The following is a 24,073-nucleotide window of genomic DNA, read 5'->3' as shown; positions in this document are numbered from 1 at the left end:
TTTGGTTCTTTTAATTTTTCTATTTTGTCGGAATACTATTTCCATTATTCTCATCATATATATATATATATATATATATATATATATATATATATATATATATATATATATATATATATATAAGTGAACGTGTCTGTGTGTCTGTGTGTGTACATTTCCCTTCGCAATAACTCTGTGAATTTTTAGTTTACAGACTGGAAATTTGATATACAGGGTACTGAGATTTGGGAAAATCTATGTGATCGGTTTTCGGCCAGACATTTGTCTTTTAAGGGGTCAAAGTTCAACGATTTCACCTTTGAGAACTCTGCCAAACTCCTTCGATATAAGTTTCTTGGACGTGGATCTCTTCGCGGTATGGGTTCGAGCCTGCCTTCTTACTACCACTTTTTTTTGCTATTTTTTTGTTCAACAGACACATCCAAACACCCGGGCAACGCCGGGCTAAAATGCTAGTGTATATATATATATATATATATATATATATATATATATATATATATATATATATATATATATATATAAATGTGAAAGTGTGTGTGTACATTTCCCTACGCAATAACTCTGTCAATTTTTAGCCTACAGACTCGAAATTTGATATACAGCGTACTGGGATTTGGGAAAATCGATGTCATTGAATTTCGGCCAGAAATTGTCAATTAAAGGGTCAAAGTTCAACGATTTGACCTTTAAGAAATCTACCAAACTCCTCCGACAATTTTGGGTCTAAACACTTGAAATTTTAGATATAGGATCCTTGGCATGGATCTAACTTAATAACTTGATTTGAGTCCAAAAGAATAAATGTTAAGGGGTCATAATAGGGCTCAAAGTTTAAAAAAAAAAATTACCTCTGCGGTCTCTTCCAAATTACTCAGACAATTTCTGGTCTAAATATTTGAAATTTTACATAAAGGATATTCAGATATAGTGCAAGCTTTTTCATCGGTTTGGGTCGAAAATTTTTAGTTACCAATATATAAATGTATGTATGTATGTATGTTTGCATGTCTGCCTTAAACTTGTAATAGAGGCGACGGATTTTACCAAGATTAGTAGCGTTTTAAAGTTCGACCTTTCATACGACAAATATCGAAAAATATCATCAATATTTTCATCAAAAATCTAAAATCATCATTATTTTCCCCTTCAACTAGACACTTTTCTACAGGGGGGATCACTTTTTTCGCCGATATTTTTTAAAGTTATTCTCTCCTTTAGATTGTCTAGCTTAATTTTTTTTTAATGTCGCTTCCAGTTTGGCGGTGATCGTAACAGCATAGACGTTAGGTTTTTACCCCGTTCTTTTCCTCCTTCGCGGTACGGGTTCGAGCCTGCCTTCCTACTACCACATTTAAAAATTTTTTTTTTTTTTGTTCAACAGACACATCCAAACACCCGGGCAATGCCGGGCTGAAATGCTAATATATATATATATATATATATATATATATATATATATATATATATATATATATATATATATATATATATATATATTAGTTTTTCTTTTTGGAAAAAGAATTCTAGCAGAGTGCTCAATTAAAAGGAAAATCCAAAATGTAAGAGCGTATTTATATTTTGTGTACAGAAAGTTGTTAGTTGAGACAGGTCATTGGTACCGTCGGTTTCAAGCCCGATAATAAGGCCCGTTTAAGGTATCCTTATCAAGCTCTCTTCAGCCAATATTCGTCTATTTTATAACCGGAAGTATGAAATATATATACCTCGTGAGTTCACGTTTAAATCTCGTTTTGTTAAATCCCCCCCCCTTTTTTATCGGATGATGTAATACCTAATTTTAAACTTTGAATTATTTAAATTTAAGATCTAATTTCGAAAAAATCTTTCCTTATATAAATCGATTTTAATTTGAACCCAAATTAATTTAAAAATCTCTTTTCTTATGTATAAAAAACCTTACAATATATATTGGTATCGGTTCAAAACTTAAAAATTCGTTAAATTATATCGAATTACGTTTAAAAATTTCCAAAAATACGTTTAAAGTTTAAAAAAAATATTTTTAATTATATCGAATCACGTTTAAAAATTTCGAAATACGTTTAAAAAATATTTTTTAGAAATTCAAATCTTTCAAGGTTTGGGGAAGTGAGTATTTATCTATCCCAAGTGATTTCCCTAGTATATTAACATTATTATATTTTTTCTATAGTTTTAAATTCGAAATAGATTGTAAATTACATTTATAAAGTATAATTTAAAAAAAAAATTATAAAATACATTAATTTAAAATCTATAATATAATTACGATTAAAATCCAAGTTTACCGACTAATCATTTTTATATTTACAATTTTTCTTTTTCCTTATTACATACATATACATACATATACATACATATATATATATATATATATATATATATATATATATATATATATATATATATATAATCAACATCTAAGTGCTGTTCTTTTCATTGATCCAATTTATTAGGAGCCCCTTCCTTCTGTGTATGCAATTTTTCAAAGCTTCACTCCTCACATTTAAACATTTTATTTTTGGGTCATGAATTTCCCGGAGGATGTAGTATTTTTCTGCGTTACAGAGTGAGCATTGACTTAATTCCGGGACGTATGCTGGTTTGTGCTCTATTTTTCTCCATCCATTTTATGGAAAAGGGTGGGTTTTTTTTTTCTTTAAGCTCCCACACGCGGGTAGCTAATGCTGTATTCATCCTTGTTTTAGCTCTAAAGGAGCTCATATGCGCGTAATATCTTTGTTTAAATTGGCCTTTTGTCATACATGTATATATTTCCGGTATATTTGTGGATTGGTCCGTTATTCTGGCCCCATAAACAAGGGATTCAGCTTTACAATTACCCTCCAATAATATCCAAGGAACCAAAAAAGATAGATAACGCAGGCTGCTCTTTCATGACCAAAAATAGCTGTCCATTTATTTATTTATTATCCTAAAAATCGTAAAATTTGTTTTTTCTTCAAAAAAAAAAAAGTACTTCGCTCATTAAAGTCTGTTTTCAGACGAACAACAAAAAAAACTAGTGTTTTCCGCATTCTCTTTATTAAAAGAAGTCAATTTATTTATTTATTATCCCTAGAAATCGTAAAACTTGATTTTCTTTAAAAAAAAAAAAAAGTACTTGATTGATAAAATATTCGATGGTCTGCATGTACTGCCCTTGTTGACCCATATTTCCGCCAGGGGTCGTTAGTTGCGTTATCTCTCAAACAAAACGGCGCGTGGCTTTTTCTTCGATGAATCGTCCGATAATATTTGATTTTCTTAAATAAAAAAAAAACTACTTGATCGATTTACGTGATTTTTGGAATATGACATTTTCATGCAGTGACAAGTACGTACATTATAAAGATTTTTTTCAGATTTTTATAGTAAAAAGATTACTTGTGGCCCATTTATAGACTTGCACCTAAAAATGTACTGGATGGCCACTCGATACTGAGCAATGCTGTATATACTTAAAGCTTTTACTACACCCCCCCACACACGCATATATATATATATATATATATATATATATATATATATACACACGCGAGTGATCTTGTCTCTGTGTGCCGAATGGTCTCTAGCAAACTACTTTGTCAATTTTTAGTCTACAGACTTGAAACATAATTTAGGGGGATGCAGATTATGGAACAAATTTGGATGCTAGTGCACTTACTGATCCGCGCTATTTTTTAAATCGTATTTCCAAGTTTAATTAAAGTTTTATGATATGTTTTTTTTTTTCATTCAATTGTAAGGTTAAAGTATAGAATAGTTACAAAACACCCTCCCCTCCTCATGTAAAGAACGGCTTTTTAAATAATAACGTTATTATTTTAGCACGGATCAGTAGTACCCAAATTTGGTTTGGTTTTTACTGGTAAAAATAGCTGATAAGGGGTAAAAATTGAAAATTCGGAACTTGTCAGGCGTAAGTCGATTTAAAGTGCTCCTCTGCAGATATACATTTATACAAATAACTATTTCTATGTTTAAGTCAGTTAATTTGTAAGGTTTTAATATGTATGTGAACTTAGCTTGAATGGTAGCAGATAATGCTAGAGCACTATAAGGTTTAGTTTGATTTCTAGCTGATGGCAACCGTCATACGTATTTTTAACTTTTGAAATCACTCACTACTATATATTGGGTACAATATAATAATCAATAAAGAATTGTCTCTATAATAATAAATACGAAATCTGTATAAATTAAATGAAATATATATATGCGTATTTTACAACCAGCCAATGTTGAGCAGTATGCTATATAATTTTATTTAATATTTGAATATTTACTTAAATATTTTTACGTGCATAAAATTAAGTTATCTATAGACATGACTTGTTTCACATCTCGTCAGTAGCTAAACTTATTAAGACTTGAACTCACCATAGTTTGATATGTAGCCTGGTGTTTTACGACCGGACCACGGGATCTCAATAATTCTATGCCCGGTTTTTATCGGATTTTGAATGTAAGATTGTTTATTTTTTTTTTTTATAAGCGATTCTGTGGTATTTTCCCCCACTCCCTGAGTGTTTTAAAGGGAGGGGTTATCTGTCCTTTGTTTATATTCTAGTCGCCCCAGTTTTGGGACGTATTATTTGTAATTAATTTATTATTTAAATATTTATTTAAATATGTTTACGTGCGTGAGATTAAGTTATTTATAGACATGATATGTTTCGAAGTTTCACTTCTCGTCCGGTAAAACGTCAGGCTACGTATTGAGCGGTGGTGAGTTCGAGTCTGTATGGGGAAAAGAAGTTTAAGTGAAATTAAATTTCTCTGCCCCAAACAAAATAATAATAAAAAAAGGAATAAAACAAAATGAACACGCAAAGTCCGATCGGTAAAAGTCCTTGAGAAATCATTATGATTAGAATGTTCCTAGTAGGTGAAAAATCCTTTGTGGAATTATTAAGATTAAGAAGTCATGTTAGATGAAAGTCCTCCGTTAAATTAATAAGATTAAAAAGTGAAGGTGTTTTGCGAAAATAATGTCCTTATTTCAAGGTTTGTGTTTTAACTGGCGAAGTTCGCCTTATTCAAAAGTCCCATGAGAAAAGTAGTCCGTTGTTATTAATTCTTATAAAAAAAATGTACGGAATGGGTGCGTGTGCGCATAAGTGTGATATTTGGGTGAAAAAGAAGAGAAGAAGAAGGAAGGGAAGAAAGGGAAGAAAGAATGTTTCTTGCGTTTAAATATTTTTTTGAACCGGCTCCAGCACAAGATTACTGCTGCTGGTATTTGGTTTTTGGAAAAGCGTTAAAAAAACAATCTTCTAAATTTTCTCATTGGTCGCTTGTGTCACGTGGTACTGTCTTCAACTACGTCCGCCAGAAATATGTCCATTTTACTTTTGTTGTATTGAGAAAAGCGAGTGGGCGTATTTGAAATTATGTCGCTACTGGAAGAACTAATTTTTTTTTTTTTTTTGTGCAAATGCGCAGGGAAATTAAAGTTAATAAACGTTCGTTTATTTGCGATCGAGCGTATGCGCGTGTGTGCGTGCGCGTGCGCGCGTGTGTGTGTGTGTGTGAGACAGCACAATAAGTTCAGCTGTACTGACGAGAAGTGACATGTCTATAGATTACTTAATCTGAGGTCTTTCTTCTCCATTTATGATGATGGATGTGGATTCATATTTAATATTTGAACAATCGTATTTTTCCATTTTTTTTTTTTTTTTTGATACTCATGATGGGCTCCGAATTAACAAGAAAAAAGTTAAAACTATAAATAGATTGAAAATTCATCCCCTGAGAACCCAAAATTCAATCCCTGAGGACCCAAAATTCATCCCCTGAGAACCCAAAATTCATCCCCTGAGAACCCAAAATTCATCCCCCGAGAACCCAAAATTTACCCCCTGAGAACCTAAAATTCATCCCCTGAGAACCCAAAATTCATCCCCCGAGGACCCAAAATTCATCACCTGAGAACCCAAAATTCATCCCCTGAAAACCCAAAATTCATCCCCTGAGGACCAAAAATTTATCCCCTGAGAACCTAAAATTCATCCCCTGAGAACCCAAAATTCAATCCCTGAGGACCCAAAATTCATCCCCTGAGAACCCAAAATTCATCCCTGGTGGTGAATTTAATCTCCGTTGAGAGCCTATGACCTAAATTATTTCAACTTAATTTTAATATAGTTTTCATCTTCGCAGTACATTTTTTTATTACTTAGACATATTTTGGTGTACAATGCCTTTGCCCTGGTTTGAAAGACAATGATCACCGTGATGATAATCGTTGTCATCATCCTTATTAATTTAACGTTCGTTTTATATGCCGGCATGTGTTGGACGGCTTTTAGAAATTGATTTGCGAAGTGACATATCTCTAACACGGTATTTTTTAATACCCTAGCTTCTACGTTTTTAACATGTATAAAATCCGATTTGAAGGGAGGAATGAAAAAGAGTTATAAATCATCATCATCATCATCATCATCATCATCATCCATTTTATCGTCTTAATTCCCTGGATTAGATGTCTGATGTTTTCTGACAATCTGCAATCTCAATCTTCATCATCATCACCACCATCATCATTGATTTAATGCCCGTTTCAAATGCTGACACGTGTTGGACGACTTTTAGGTATTGACTTTCAAACTTATCTCTGCTCAGGTTACTTTAGAAGTCATTTCCTTGTTTGAGGCAAGATTTTCAGGGGCCAAATGCCCTTCCTTATGTCAATCCTGTCAGGGAACGAGTGTTTTTATCGAGACACCACCTCTATGGTGAATGGTATGATGAAAGGGTTGTTTCATGGATATCCATCCTGTGGCCTTGTTGGCTAAAAAGAAAAACGGGTTACCATAGTTTGCTTATGAAGACAAACTTCTACAATTTACATCAATTTTATTCAATTCAGTTTCATCAACCCACCAAGTATGACTGGGAAAGAGTTATATAGACAAAAATACAAAAATATGCCGCGTCAGTAGACATGTAGGTACTATAATCGGTCCCACTTTGTCAACTAAGCTCCTGTCCCATCGCCACAATGTTGCATTTCTGTGTTTGTTTTGCAAATATGTTAATAGAATGTGCTCTGATGAACTCGTTGCACTTGCGCTCCCCACGACGTACGTATCCCCCAAAAACCCGCTTAGCAACAAAATCTTACCCCTTCACTGTTGAGGCCCTAAATAATAGTTTCTTCCTTCAAACAGTTAGACTTTGGAATTCCTTTCCGGCTACCTGCTTCCCTAACTCTACTGATATGCAGAAATTTAAATGTAACGTAAATGAACATCTTGTTCATCTTTCCTAGGCATGGTCCCAAATAGTAGCCCCTTAGGTCCAAGTGGCGATACGCCTTGTTAGGGGTGAACGTGAGTTAAAAAAAAAAAAAAAAAGAACTATAAATGTGAAATTGAGTTTGGGTCTTTTATCAGGGCTATCACCAGTCATGGCTCAGCATGAAACAGGAATATGGCGTCAATTTTAAGTCTATTTTATATACTGGCATCTGTTGGATGGCTTTTAGAAAGTGACTTCTAAATTAACCTATCTCTGCACAGGTTTTTATTTATTCTCTTTTCTCCCAATTCCATCCTTGGCTTTTCTCTGACAACTCGCCCTAGTATTTCAGCTATTTCCCATCTACTGGTGCAAGCATTTACATGCATCGCTTCAATGTGAACTAACCAACAAAGTGTCCTGTTTTATACACACTTCCATATACTGCGTAATAGATTGCATGCAATTGTTCTAAAAGATTTGATTAAATTATTCTAGATGTTAACTTTATAAATTAAACTATTTATTAAAGATATAATATACCTACAAAAGGTGTTCAATAAGTAATACACCTAACCCACTTCAAGTTTCATGTGAAATGATTTATATCTCTATGGGTTATGTGACAAATTACAGCTTTGAACTAATTGTGATTTCTGATTTGTAGGTGTTTGAATTGAATATGAAATGGAGCCTGTTGAGTGTCGTACAATGACTGGCTTTTGTATTTGAAAGGATGCAAATGAAACGTATGGAAATCATATCCCACTATCATATGACCTTGTAAAACGCTGACATCGTGAATTCAAATGTGACCGGAAATGTGTGGAAACAGCTCCCAAACCTGAGTGTCCCCTTTTTGCCATTGATAAGACATATGTCAGTCAAGTTAAGGCTGCCATTTTGGAAGATTGATGAGTGACTAATCAACAAATAGTCCAAGAGGTTAAGATTAGTACAGAGTCTGGGAAACCATCATTCATGATCATTTGCATATTTATTAGGTATCTGCTAGATGGATTTCCAGGTTGCTGACATATTTCCAGAAGTGAAAATACATTGAGTGCTCAAAGATGAATTTAGAGATGAATCTGAATTTTTCAAAAAACTGATCACATAGGATGAAACCTGGGTCTATCACTATGATTCAGAGTCCAAAGTCTAGTCAATACAGTGGAAGCACTTTGATTCACCACTTCTAAAGAAGGCAAAGATGCAACACAATAAGGACTGAGAGTAAGAGTAGCAGTGAAACAGGTAATCATGAGGGGGGGGTAATATTAATAAGAGAAACAGACGCAAGAAACAGGTTTGGTTTAATCCGCCGTTTAGCGTGCATATCCAAAATGATATACCTAGGAAATTTTCAGAATAATTGATAAGAATTTCTCACCTGAGATTAGATTAAGCAAAATAATTAACAGGAACTCCGTAAAACTATCTTTCTCTACCTCAGCCAACTTAGCTAACACTATAATAAGCTCTAATAACAGGAAAATAAGCAGAATAATTAATAATAACGAGTCAGCATCGGATGAATATGTCTTAGAGAGAAATTGTAACTGCAGAATACCTGGCAACTGTCCGTTGGATGGTAAATGCTTAACCTCAGAAAAAGTGTACAAATGTGAGATTAAGACCGATAATATTAAGAAGGTATATCTTGGGTCCATGGATGTGCATTCAAGGAAAGATACAGAAACCATATTGTATCCTTCAAAAATGAACCGGAGATGGAAACTAATAGAGAAGGTGTTAATGATAGTACAAGAATCAACATTAGAAATAAAAAGAGGAACACAACTGCATTAGGTGATTGAAACAAAAAAGATTTTGAATAGTAAGTATAGACCTGGGAAATCAAAAAGATGCAATCTGTGTTTATTGGAAGCCTTCCACATAGTCAATTCTAAAGAAGAAATATTAAATAAAAGGCTGGATGCTATACAGGGATGTCTTCACAGGAATAGATTTTTGCTATTACGTCTTAAATGTAGCTGAGATAAAAAAAAAACATTCTGGGAAAAATAAAGGTTCTTAGGTGCAAAGCCAAAGTTTATATAGCGTTAAATAGCTAAGAATGATGTAAATTAGTTGTAATGAATGATTCAAATCTAGCAAGCAAATTTGGATCCCAACATTCTACATTATAAACATATTTTAGAAATAAAAACCATGGATTGCTAAATAAGAAATTTAGATTTATAATAAGGATTAACAAGGATTAGCAATACTGTCTCGAAACTGGTAAAACTTTTTTAGTCATATTGATAGCAAAGTGGTTGATACCGTCTCCAGATAAATAAAATAGTTAGCAAAAAAAAATTAGTAATTAAGGAATGGAAATTAATTGCTACTGTTTTTAGACCAGTAAAACTTGAAAAATTATAGCTTTTAGATATTGATCTATTTATAACCGTTTTAACCCCCCCCCCAAAAAAAAAACAAGGTTAACCCCCACTTTCATTGAAGTAAAACGTACATGGAGCTAAAGATTAGTTTTACTATTAGAATACTTATTAATGGGGCATGTATTACTATCGGATAAGTATTTTAGAACTTAATTCGTGAAGCATTATTTTGTATTGAAGCCATGCATAACCTCAGCAAATTATGGTTTGTTGGCAAACGTAGGTTAATTTATGGTATCATGGTTAAGATATGCTTTTAAAACTTATATTTTGAATAAATTAGCATAGTTCTAATTGGATCCGTTGAATTAATAAATAAATTATAAATGAATATCAGGAATTTACCAAATTAGACACACCGAACGGCCCTTGTTATTTCCCCTTTATCTTTAGGAATAATTATTAGTATTTTGGTATCTTATAACTTCAATGAATTTTTTTAAATTCCGGACTTACAGAATTATCTCCCCTCTGCTTCTAAACTATCCGATAATCATAAATCTTAACAGAAGAGGAAGAAAAAAAAGGGGGAAGAAAAAAAATAAAATATATATATATATATATATATATATATATATATATATATATATATATATATATATATATATAAAATTAAAAGAGATAAAAATAATAAATGGATCGAGATCTTTAATTTTAAACGAAGAATGAAAAAAAAACTAAATATGAAGTAATGTTTAGACTTTATTTCCTCATTGAATAAGTTTTTAACTTAAACCTGTCCTACATCGCATAAATAAGCATGCAGATAATTTTGTAAATAAACAGAGCAAATTCCCGATACGAAACTTACGTGATTTCGTAACATTTTAACTTAGTTGATTAGTCCGGTTTAAAAATATAATAAAATTAAAAATGGAAAAAGAAAAAATTAAGAAAATATTAAAAAAATAAACATTTAAGAAAAATAAGTTTAATTAAATAAAGAAATATAGAAATCTAATTTAAGAAAGCAATAAATTGCATTAATAAAACATATTTAATGGGCATAGGTAATTAGTGGTAACATCGTTTGATATTTAGTTTGAAATTCGTTTTTTTTTAAATAAACATACGAAAATAGGTAGATATATAAATCTTTAAAAAGATATTTAGTTTGAATTTTTTTTTGTAAAGATACGAAAATAAGTAGATATATAAATAAAAAAAAATACTTTACAAAGGATGCGACAGAGGTAAAGTGTTCCCGATTGTTTTCTTTTCCTCATAAAGGAAATGTTTCTTTTCCTTAATGTTTCATCGTTAAAGTGTTTTTATTTAATAAGTCTGAAGAAAGGCTGTTCTTGTGAAAATTTTCAAACGACATATTGTTTGAATTTGTCGAAATGGTCTTGAAGCAATTGTAACTAACAATGAAATACACCTTTTGTTGCTATCAACCCATTTCTTGAAGTCTTGGTTTTTGTTAAAACATTTTAACATGCTGAAATAAATAAACAGTAAGATGGACAACAGAGCATATACAAATAAATGACAAATAGATGACAAAAAGTCTGTAATCGGAATTTCAAGATTTTGTCCATTTTTCTGTTTATTTTTTTAGCACGTTAAAATGTTCAATCCTTGACAGCACCTGTTACGTAGTGCAAAATAATTCAAGTAATTATTATGTTAATTTTTAAATTTATTCCAACCTTAACTCATTAGAAGAATAAGGAATTTTTAAAGTTTATGAGTTCCTATTCTCCTGATGATTAAAGGCGGAAGAAATTCAAAAATTGACATAAGAATTACATGAATGATTCTGCACTACGAAACAGGTGCTGTCAAGAATTGTACATTTTTACATGCTGAAAGAAATGAATGGTAAGATGGACAACATCTTGAATTTTAGAATTTTTTTGTATTTATATATATTGCAATAAATAACTAATCTATCTATCTATCTATCTATCTATCTCTATATATATATGTGTGTGTGTGTGTGTGTGTGTGTGTGTGTGTGTGTGTGTGTGTGTGTGTGTGTGTGTGTGCATTTCACTACGAAATAACTTTGTCAATTTTAAGTCTACAGACTCGAAATTTGATATACAGGGTACTGAGATTTGGGAAAATCTTTGTGATCCGTTTTCGGCCAGAAGTTTGGCTGTTAAGGGGTCAAAGTTCAATGATTTGATATTTGAGAACTCTACTAAACTCCTCCGACAATTTATGGTCTAAACACTTGAAATTTTAGATATAGGTTCCTTGGACATAGATCTGACTTAATAACTTCATTTGAGTCCAAAACAATGAATGTTAAGGGATCATAATAAGGGTCAAGGTTAGAAAAATTGACCACCTTTTTTTTTTTTTTTGCTCAACATACACCTCCAAACACCCGGGCAACGCCGGGCTGAAATGCTAGTATATCTATAAAAGTGAAAGTGTCTGTGTGTCTGTGTGTCTGTGTACATTTCGCTACAAAATAACTCTGTCAATTATCAGTCTACAGACTCGAAATTTGATATACAGAGTACTGAGATTTGGGAAAATCTTTGTAATCCGTTTTCGGCCAGATATTTGGCTGTTAAGGGGCTAAAGTTCAACGATTTGACCTTTGAGAACTCTACCAAACTCCTCCGCACATTTTGGGTATAAACAATTGAAATTTTAGATATAGGTTCCTTGGACATGGATCTAACTTAATAAATTTATTTGAGCCCAAAACAATAAATGTTAAGAGGTCATAATGGGGGTCAAAGTTAAAAAAAAAAAAAATTCCGCTACGGTCTCTACCAAATTACTGACAATTTCTGGTCTAAACATTTGAAATTTTACATAAAGGGTATTCAGAGATAGGGCAAGCTTTTTAATCGGTTAGAGTCGAAAATTTGAGCTAGCAATATAAGTCCTCGTGTGAAAGAGCGGGACACAAAATGTTTTAAATAATAATAATAATAATAGAATAACAATAACAAACAATTTTGTTGGCAAGGATTACTATTGACCATAACCAATTATACAGTCCTTTTGAAATTTTCATCTCTATTTTTCTCGTTATGTACTGAATATTTGTTAATGAAACCGATATGAAATATGCTCTTATTAAATTTTAAAGGTTTTCTATTCTGAAAGAAGTTTAAAAAGATTTAATCTAAAAAAGTTATTTTAAAGTTTTTGTTAAAAAAATTCAGATTTTCTCATTATTCAGACCTGTATTACAAAGCGGGGGTTGCAAAAAATGAGTTGTGGTGTGAGGAGAAATACAAACTGAAACAGAGAGAATATTCGGACCTGTAATAATACAAAGAGGGAGTTGCAAAAATGATCTGTGGTGTGAGGAGAAATACGAACTGAAATAGAGAGAAGGAGAGTTTTAAAATATAATCTTAAAAAGATAAGATACAATTTAGAAAAGCATTTCATCCAAGGCATGAAAATTGTTAAACAAAATGCTTTTACTATAGACTTTTAAAAATAAAGGTACAAGATTCAATTTGAAATTTATCTTCAAAGTGCACTTTTATAAATTTTACAAAGTAAGGTATAAAAATTTAATTTAAATTGAATCAAAAAATTACCTTGGATTTATTTTATGTAATGTATATTTTGTTGCAATTAAAAAACATTATCTTTCATCTAGCAATTAATAATATAGATATAAAATTTTCAATGATTTTTTTTCGATTGTCTAGCCTTAATTTAAACGATTTGAAATTTGAAAACTCTACCAAACTCCTCCGCCAGTTTTGGGTCTAAACACTTGAAATTTCTAATGTAGGATACTTGAACATGGATCAAACTTTATAATTTGATTTGAGCCCAAAACAATAAATGTTAAGGGGTCAAAATTGGGGTCAAAGTTAAAAAAAAGTTTGACCTCTGCGGTCGCTACCAAATTATTCGACCAATTTCTGATCTAAACATTTGATATTTTACATAAAGGGTATTCAGAGATAGGGGAAGATTTTTCATCGGTTTGGGTAAAAAATTTGAGCTGCCAAGGGGTCAAAGCTCAAAAGATTTGATCTTTGTGGTATCTAGCAAACTACCCAGCAAATTTTGGGTCTAAACATTTGAATTTTTTCCATAACGGGTATTCAGACATGCAGCAAGCATTTTAATTAGTTTTGGAGCAAAAGTTTGGCTGCCAAAAGGTCAAATTTGAAATAATTGACTTTTGCAGATTCTACCAAATTCCTCTGCCAATTTTGGGTCTAAACACTTGAAATTTTAGATGTAAGTTACTTGGACATGGGTAAAACTTTGTATTTTGATTTGAGACCAAAATGATAAATGTTAAGGGGTAAAAATTGGGGTCAAAGTAAAAAAAAATTGCTCTTTGCGGTCTCTACGAAATTACTCATACAAATTTTGGTCTGAACATTTGAAATCTTACATAAAGTGTATTCACATGTAGGGTAAGTTATGAACAGTACATTGGGCCTGAGCAAAGCCGGGCTGAACGGCTAGTTCGTAATAAAATGCAAGTTACATAAAGACGAGAAACGCACACACATGCACATAAGAATACAAGAAATGATCGCTTAATTTTATCAATATAAAGATATGAATTAAGAATTAAAAAAAGCTATCTGAGCTTTTCCTTTGTAACAGAAAATTATGTTAGGTCTACTTTCGCTGCGAAAACTCTAGCCCCACCACCACAACCACCGCCACCACCAACTGCACACGCAGGTGAATTCAATACTTTAAATGATTGATTAGACATTAATACCTGAAGCTGATGAAGGGAACAAACAAACGCAAGCCAACAGGTTGAATAAGCCCGACAAGGGGAAAAAGAATTGTGATAAAGCTAAAGCAAGCTGCTGCTTATTATAGCTGAGGGCGAGTGGGGGGGGTCAGATAGTGCGAACGGGAGGGGGTACTGCGATCGGTCAGCGTTTGTGTGAGCCTTACATAAAAAGATAGCAGTGCGGTTTAGAAACACAAGCTAGTCACAACATAATGATGTTCATATCCAACATCTTTATCGAAGAATGATCAGATAGAGAGCACTCTTGTAACCAGAACTGTTATAACCGAACAGGATGCATATCGGACAGGATTAATTTAAAAAAAAAAAAAAGAAAAAGGACTAAAAGAAAATCATACTTTTATTCCAACAGAAGACCCAAGCTCATTCATCTGCCTGGTGAGAAATCTTTTGAGTATCTTTTGTTTATAAGTATTTATTGTATTTAATTTGCTTCCCCACCAAAACAAATTATGCACAAGGCCGTTTTTAATGTGGGGTCAAAACCAGCTCCCCTAAAAGTAGGCAAAAAGGGGGCACTCTGGTTACCAAAAATAATTGTCCCAGTATAGAGGGTTTTCCCTCCATTGACTGGTACAAATTATCTTTAGTGCAGCATCTGCAGAACAGATACTACGCTTTGATCCTGGCCCGAAGGCTCAAACCTTTAGAGTTATGGATGGCCAAAATAATATGTAATGTTTCTCCATTTCTGCTTAATTGATACCCAGTTTAACACTAATCCCTGCCAGTATGTATTTATTAAAATCTGACCATTAGAGTTATGGATGGCCAAAACAATGTGTAATGTTTCTCCATCTCTCCTGAATTGATGTCCACTTTAACACTAATCCCTGCTAGTATGTGTCTAATAAAACCCGACCATTAGAATTATGGATGGGCAAAATAATGTGTAATGTTTCTCCATCTCTCCTAAACTGACGCTTTGTTTAACACTTACCTTTGTTGTATTTATTTATAGAAATTAGATATTTAGATTTATGGATAACCAAAATAATGTGTAATGTTTCATAATTTCGAGATATTTCATAGTTTAATAATCATCATTATCATCATCATAATCTATTTAATATTTGTTTTCCATGCTGATATGTGCTGGACAGATATTGCATTATTTATAGACTAGTTGCACCTGTAGAAATTCCACGTTGGGCTTATTCATGCATAATATATTGATGTTGCCATTCTGTGAATGTTCAGCATAAATGGACACGCTCTGATATTGTTGTAGCTCTTTTGTAAAAACTGCAAAAGTATTTATCTAAGCTGGTAGGGACGCCCAGTGTAGCCCGGTCATAAAGTATGCTTAAATATGATATTTTAATTCTTGCAGATTTCGTATATATTATTATCGTGTTAATTTTCTATCTATTTTTATATATTATAAAGTTGCGATTTCAAAAATAAAAAAAATATATCTATATAACTTGGGTGCATCAGCTTGGATGAAAACCGAAACCAAAACTTATAAAAAAAATGTATGCATATGTAAATTGAGTGCCATCAGCTATAATCGAAACCGAAACCAAAACCTCTGAAGAATTGTTGGTAAAATTATTTATAAAAAAATAGATGACTTAGGTGCCATCAGCTATAATCGAAACTAAAATCCAAACTTATGAAGAATTCTTGGTAAAATAATTTATTACAAGAAAAAGAAGTCCATAACAATTAAACTGCAGTCACTCAGATGTAAGCGTGACACACAAAATAAATAACACACACGTTATCCTATTAATATATAGACATGTCTTAGTTTCATGTCATAGTTGAAAACTTTCAAGTGATATTTGCCATTGGTGAACGTTCGAAAATGTTCACATGTTTGATATATAAATTAATTTGATGAAACCGACAAAATTTGACTATTATTCCTTTTTATTTCATTTTTCAATTGTTACATTTTCATAGTATCAGGCTTAAAATCAGTAACAAAAATAAAACAATACATTAATAATTTTCAATTTAATATTAAAAGACGTATCAGAATGAATTTTTGAGATGAGGATTGATTATTCATATCATTTGGATTCTTTGGACTACTGCTCTCATCTTGAGTGAGATACTCATAACGTTTCGATCGATGTAACCCCCGACCTTCTTCAAGTCTATCTTGTCGAACATGTGAACGTTTCTGTTGAACTTGGGAATTTGGATGGAATTTCGAATGGAACTCTTTATTTACTTCACGGGAGTAGCATGCTCTTTTTCCATCAGCCATGACTAGATAGAGGTCCTAAGTAATTCGCAGTTGTACTTTTCGGTTGCTCACACATTTTCCTGAAGGTTGAAGGTTCGATTCTCAGTGTGAGCAACCGAAAAGTACAACTGCGAATTCCTTAGGACCTCTATCTAGTCATGGCTACTTGGAGAAATCAATTGTAAAACTGATATTCTCCTGAAGGTTGAAGGTTCGATTCTCAATCAGTTTTACAATTGATTTCTCCAAGTACTCTAACCACTGTGCCATGTGCCTGGAAGACCTCATTAGTTTGCCCTGTATTTAAGAATTCAGGTGATAAGTCATCTCCCTCTCAGTACAGACCAATAAGTCTCCTGTGTGTTATGAGTAAGTTGCTGGAATCCATATTAAATAGAGAAATAGTCAACCACCTCAGCAGGAATAACCTTCTTAGTGACACACAATATGGTTTCCGCTCTGCAAGATCTACCGCAGATGTGCTGACGGTTATATCCCACAGGATTAGTGAATAGGGCAATTGCTCTTGACATATCAAAGGCCTTCGACAAGGTATGGCATAAGGGTCTACTTCACAAGATTTCCAGCTACGGTATAACTGGAAATGTTTTCTCAATCATTAAATCATTTCTCTCTGATAGGCTCATAAGAGTAGTGGTAGATGGACAAAAATCGGAGGCCTGCAATATAAATGCTGGAGTCCCTCAGGGGTCAATCCTGGGCCCAACTCTCTTCTTGATCTACATCAATAACCTCCCTAAACACATACTTAAATCATTCGTTGACATCTATGCTGATGACACGACCATCTACGGCAACACATCAAAGGCTGTAAATGACAAAGTTCTCTCTGATTCTCTCTCCTCTGATCTCGAGCGCGTGGTTCAGTGGGGGAAGAGGTGGCTGGTTACCTTTAATGCATCCAAAACCAAACTCCTATCCTTACATCATCAACGCTCTGGTCCCCATCTGGTATCAATTGTGATGGATGGCTCTCGTCTGGGTGAGGCCCCGTGTTTTGACAAGCTTCTGGGTTTGACCTTTACTCCTGATCTGAAATGGAACACGTACATCAAGTTTGTTGCCAAGGTCACTGGAAAGATGGTCGGATCCTTCTACCGCTCCAGAAGATATCTCATTACTGATGCAATTCTCTATCTATATAAAAGCCAAGTACGTCCAAGGATGGAATACTGTTGCCATATCTGGGCAGGAGCTTCTAAAAACAACTTATCCTGCCTTGACAGAGTACAAAATAGACTTTGTGGCTTAGTGGGGGATGCCCTTTTCTCTACCCTGCAACCTCTCTCCCACAGAAGAGACGTTACGAGCCTATCCTTGTTTTATCGTTATTTCCATGGCAGGCGCTCGTCTGAACTCCAATCTCTGGTCCCCCCTTGCCAATCTTTCACGAAAAACACCCGTCTAGCTGAATCCACTGAGAAAATTTCCCCCACTCGATATCTGTGCCTACATCAAACGCGGATTCCATGAACAAAGCTTCTTTCTTAGAACTGCATGCCTGTGGAACTCTGTTCTGTCTGCCTGCTTCCCACCGGACTACAACTTGGATGTCTTCACGTCCAATGTTAACAAATTCCTAATGAACCGCTCCCTTAAGTAAACACTTTATCAAATCTCCACACTAACGTAATGTACTTGCAATAACCCTTATCCCTGAGTGGCTTCCGGGCCTTGATAAGTGGTGATCACTGTGTAAAAAAAAAAAATGTGTCTTAAGTTGGACAGAAACATTCTGGAGTTCACAAGATACACCTGAAGAAGGTCAAAGGTTACAGTGAGCGAAACGTTGTGAAAATCACACTCAAGATGAGAACAGCAGTCCAAAAAATTCAAATAATACCAGTATCAAGATGATTTTAACAAAAAATAATAAGTCATCCATTTTTATTTAATTTCAGAATAAAAAGATCTATGGAGAAGGTGTGGTGTAGTTGTTTCAGATGAAGAATGCTGACTAGACATGCCAAGTTCGATTTCTGTCATACACTTTTACTAATACTCTTGGAAAAAGTATGAACCCATTCAGCTATGAATTAAATAGAATAGACTCATGCTTTGGTTGGGTAACTAGTGTGGGAGAAGAAAAAATTAAAAAAGTAACAGCAAACTTTCTCTGCATGTTTGCAGTCTTGAAAAATTTTAAATATTTGATATATAAAAATGTTTTTATTAGTTGGTTCCTTTGGACTTCTGTTATTGACTGTTATTTTCACAACGGTTTGGTTGACGTGATCTCCGACCTTCTTTTATTAGACTTGGGAATCTTTCTATCAAACTCGGGAATCTTTCTATCAAACTCGGGAATCTTTCTATCAAACTCTGGAATCTGCACAGAATTTTGAACGGAATCCTTTATTTAATCTACAAGGATAGCATGCTCTCATTCTCTCAGCCATGATTGGGTAAAAGGCCTCAGTAATTCGCAATTGTATTTTGAGCGTCACCCACACTGAGGATTAAATATTCAACCTCCTTTTTCTTACAACTGAATTTTCATGAAGTATTTTATTCAGTAAAACCGCATCCTTTTCCACAAGTGAAAATAAAACAAGTTAATAATTGTAACCGTGACATTGCTTGCAGTTGTCCTGGGCTTCTTCTCATTGAACTCAAGCAGTACTGGTTTAGTATAGGTGCGGTTGTAGATTACCCAATCCTTGCTTCACTCCCAACGTAGATAGCTTTACAAGGGGTATCCATTGTTTCTCGAGTCTGAAAGGAGGCCAACAACATTATCATTGTGAATATCTCATTAGTTACAGCTAATTGATCTCGATAGATTTATATCTACATAATGTTTACATCAAGTATTACTCAAAACAGACAACATATATATTCATGCTAGTGACTCATTTCCGTCCCATCCGCCTTGATGAGTTATTGTTGTTATTTGCATTAGTAATGTTTCTGGTTGATTCCTCTCATTTTATATTTTTTGTGGATTTTCACAAGTCTCTGGCTGATGTACGCTCCGGGCTAATTATATTATATATATATATATATATATATATATATATATATATATATATATATATATATATATATATATAACTACTTCATTTACTCACATAAAATTAATATACGAAAGTATAGATTTATGCGTAAACTTTAAGTAATTTACTTCAAAAGTGCTCAATACGTAGGTAGAGCTAGTTAGTTAGTTATAAAATATATATGGCGATTAAGCTACACTGAATATTCCGCGTTTCATCCACTCTAGGATTCTTCAGGCTTATGCGCGAATTTTGTGGTTGTCTGTCCTTTTTATAAACGCACCTTCTATTGAGATTTTAGTTAGCCAATCAGCTTTCTAGTATCCACCGTGCATTGGCTGATAGGAAGGGTGCGTAGGATACTAGAAAGTTGATTGGCTAACTAAAATCTCACTAGAAGGTGCTTGTATAAAAAGGACAGACAACCACAAAATTCGCGCATAAGCCTGAAGAATCCTAGAGTGGATGAAACGCGAAATATTCAGTGTAGCTTAATCGCCATATATATTTTATAACTAACTAACTAACTAACTATATATATATATATATATATATATATATATATATATATATATATATAGTAATACACGTGCAGTACCATTTCGCTGTTTCAGAGCTCATCGGTGCGGTTGGACAAGCAACTACCTCAAGCCATGATATCTTATAATATAAAGCTGAATGTGTGTGTGTGTGTGTGGTCATGAATAGGCTCTTATATGGTTGACTATTTTAAAAAACTGATTACGTATAATGATAGAAGATGTATTGAGACACAGGAATGGGTATGTTTGATCTGGCAGAACGGTGGTTCATTAAAATTGTCGGGTCTGCGTTCGCGCCTGGCCCACAAAGTATGGAAATAAAAAATTTAAAAAACGTTTACAAGTGTTTTTGATATAGATGTACATAATAATACTTTGATAAGTATGTTTTAACTTAAATAGGGATGGTATAATAAAATTGTGGGGTCTGCGTTCGCGCCTGGCCTACATAGAATGGAAATAGGTACAAATTTTCATATCTATCTACGTAAGTATACTTTGATAATTATGTTTCAGCTTGAAGAAATATGGTATAATAAAATTATGGGGTTTTCGTTCGCACCTGAACTCCATAGAATGGAAATATGTCACACAGTTTAACAAGGTGTTTTAATATAGATCCACAGAACATTGTGATAAGTGTTTCAGTGTGAACAGGTATGGTATAATAAATTATGGGGTTTATCTATTTTATTTTTACTTTCATCATATTTGGCTTTTGTTTTGATACCCCCAAATTCGAAGCTATCTCTTTACAACGCTTCCTTTTCATAACCTATCATACTTTCATAAATCAGAGTCCATTTTCTGTAGGCTGTTTTTGAACCCAGTCAACGACAGGTACTTTTGCTAGTATGTATACATACATACATGTATATATATATATATATATATATATATATATATATATATATATATATATATATATATATATAAGGTGTCTTTTAGAGGCGGCAGACTTTAAATTGACAATTCTATTTTTTTTTTACTTGCAGATTTTACAACAATCGGTTATTTTGAGTTCAGCTTGGTTTGGCAATTCATCATCGAGACTGACATCCGAGCATGATTTGCAAATTGCAAATTATGCAATCAATATAATGAGAGTAATATTTGATGCAGGAATGATTTCGCGAAATGGGCCTGTCAATAGGGTCACGTGCCAAAATTGTATTCATTTTTGTGAAGAAACCACAGATTTTTATGCTAAATATAATTTCCATGCTTTATTTTAATTTAAAGTTCGCCACCTCTAAATATATATATTTTATTACATTTTCACCCCAAACAAGACATATTGCCACTTTGGTGTAGGGGGCTACTATCAGGGGAAACATCTACTGGGGTACTATGTAGGGATTAGGGCAGCGAGATGTTGGTTCACGTTGCACTTGAACTTATGCATGTCAGTACAGTTGGGGAAGCAGTGACCTGGAATGGAATTCCAAAGTCTAGCAGTTCTGGGGAAGAAACTACTGGAGTAGAAAGATCTTTTACATCTAGGGATCTCTACAGTGTGGGGGTGGGATTTTGCAGCTTGTCGGGTCTGTCTAGGGTGTTCACGTCGTGAGGGCACAAGTGCTTGCAGTTCATCAGAGCATTCACCATTATAATACTTGTAAAACAGGCAGAGGGATGCAACGTTTCGACGATGGGACAGAGGCTGAAGCTTAGATGCCAGTTTAGGGCCTATCAGATTTGCGACTCTCTTTTGAACCCTGTCAAGGAGCGAGAGACTAGTAGCCGATGCACCAGCCCAAATATAACAGCAATACTCCATACATGGGCGAATAGTGGCCTTATAGAGGTACAGGATACTTTCGGGTGTTAGAAGTTTTCTAGCACGGTAGAGAGAGCCCACCTTCCTCGCAGCGGCCCTGGCAATGCCCTCGATGTAATTGTTCCAACTCATGTTTCCTGTGAACGTTAGGCCAAGGAGCTTGAGAGACGTACTCTCAGATAAAGAGTCGTTGGCCATTGCTATAGGTGGTAGAGAAGGTTTCTTGTAATTATTGAATGAAACCAGTTTTGTCTTGGCGGCATTGAACATGACCATCCATTTTTGTCCCCATTCCACTACTGATTGGAGGTCATCCTCTAGTGCTTCTGCCATTACTTTAGATATATGTTCATTAGTTTTCCTGTCGTGCCTGCTATAGAGTGTGGTGTCATCAGCATATATACCCATCTCAGAGGCAATTTTGTCTGGGAGGTCATTTATGAATATCAAGAACAGCAGACGTCCAAGGATAGATCCCTGGGGCACTCCCGCATTTATATCATATTGTTTAGATGTACGACCGTCGAGGACAACTTGGATTTTTCTCTTATCTAAGAAGGATTTAATTATGTTAAGTATTCTACCAGTGATACCGTATGATCTAATCTTCCTGAGGAGACCCTCATGCCATACCCTGTCAAAAGCCTTAGATATATCTAGAGCTACCACTCTGCCCTCTCCGGCTTTGTCCAGTGAATGGTATATGCGTTCAGAGATTACAGTGAGGATGTCTGCCGTGGAACGGGCTTGTCTAAATCCATATTGTTGGTCGGTCAAAAGTTTAGCATCTGTAAGGTGCTGGACTAGAGCATGGTTAATTAAGGTCTCAAATATTTTGGCAAAAAGTGGGAGGAGGCTAATGGGGCGATAATTTAATGGGTCAGTTCTTTCGCCAGAATTCTTGAATACTGGTACCATAGAAGCAGTTTTCCAACAGCCCGGAAAGCAAGATTCATTAAGGCATTTGTTGTAGAGTTTGGAGAGAACTGGAGCTACTTAAGCTGAGCACTTTTTTAATAGCACAGCTGGGATGAGGTCGGGTCCACATGCTTTTGAAGTGTCAAGGTTTTTTATGATAGCATGCACCTGAGCAGGGGTGATTATTAGATCGTCTAGCGTGGCGTCTGTCCGCATAGGAAATTGAGGTAGGGAGTGGTTTAGAGGGTCCAGTGTGGAGTTTGAGGCAAACCGACTGGCAAGCATATTAGCCTTCTCGGTTGCTGAGCAAAGAACCTCGTGATTGTTGGTTAGTGGGGGGGGGGAGAGGGAATATATATATATATATATATATATATATATATATATAAAATAAAAATTACAATTAAATTTACCAAAATGATCCAAGATGGTAAAATTAAAGTATATTATAAATATTAAAGAATCAATATTTATTAAACTATCTCAGCCAGATGTAAAATTTTAAAATTCATTGAATGACTAAAATTTTATATATATATATATATATATATATATATATATATATATATATATATATTGTAGAGGCCAGAAAGGAGTTATCTCCCTTTCGCTCAGACTTTGCATAAGTGGAGTTATTCCCCTTATAAAAGGACAGCGGAATCGCCATTAGTTGTTTACACTCATTCACGGCAACACGCTGTCGGATTGGGAAACCAGCTTGCTTAACGCAAACTTTACATGGTGCTACGAACATATTGTCCCTTTAAAACGTGAAATACTTATATCGCAGCATTGAACTAAAGATATCGTCACACTATGGAACAAGAAAACGTTCTCTTATTACGTCAACTAGTCGAGTTACAAAAAGAAAACAAATTACGGAAGGACATCTTACATGGATGAGCGAACACGTCGCAAACAAAAAGAATGCAGCGACCTTCTATAGGTCTGGACTCAACAGAGAGCGAATGGGCACTCTTTTTAGACACCTGGTCACGGTACAAGGAGATGTGCAGACTCGAAAATCCAGCTGTAATTCGAAACGAACTGCGAGAAGCATGCACACCGGAAACGCTCATTGAACCAGAACGACTCAACAATGCAGCAGAAGAGTTCCTTCTTCATCAAATACGACTGGTGGCCATTCGAGGCTTACACAAGGAAGTCCACCGACAAACGTTTCACTCCATGAAGCAAAATGAGGGTGAGTCAGTGACCCATTTTTTATCGA

The 24,073-nt window shown here is 34.1% G+C and overlaps 1 protein-coding gene across 5 annotated transcripts in view; it reads left to right on the top strand.

The window, feature by feature from the left end:
• The window catches only part of LOC145246619 (uncharacterized), a 538,839-nt gene that overhangs the window by 86,010 nt on the left and 428,756 nt on the right, over positions 1–24,073 (top strand). Inside the window, exon 1 of one of the 5 annotated variants that reach the window (XM_080108290.1) lies at positions 14,512–14,763. The exons of the other annotated variants lie outside the window; for them this stretch is intronic. The gene's annotated coding sequence lies outside the window, so the exon portion shown is untranslated. Of the gene's footprint in view, positions 1–14,511; positions 14,764–24,073 lie in introns of those variants that run through there. 5 annotated transcript variants of the gene reach the window in all.

The sequence above is a fragment of the Euprymna scolopes genome, chromosome 24 (genome assembly GCF_053919585.1).
Source record: "Euprymna scolopes isolate OS-2025 chromosome 24, ASM5391958v1, whole genome shotgun sequence".
Lineage (NCBI taxonomy): Eukaryota > Metazoa > Mollusca > Cephalopoda > Sepiida > Sepiolidae > Euprymna > Euprymna scolopes.
Note: the sequence above shows the minus strand (reverse complement) of the source record. Positions and strands in the feature narration are given on the sequence as shown.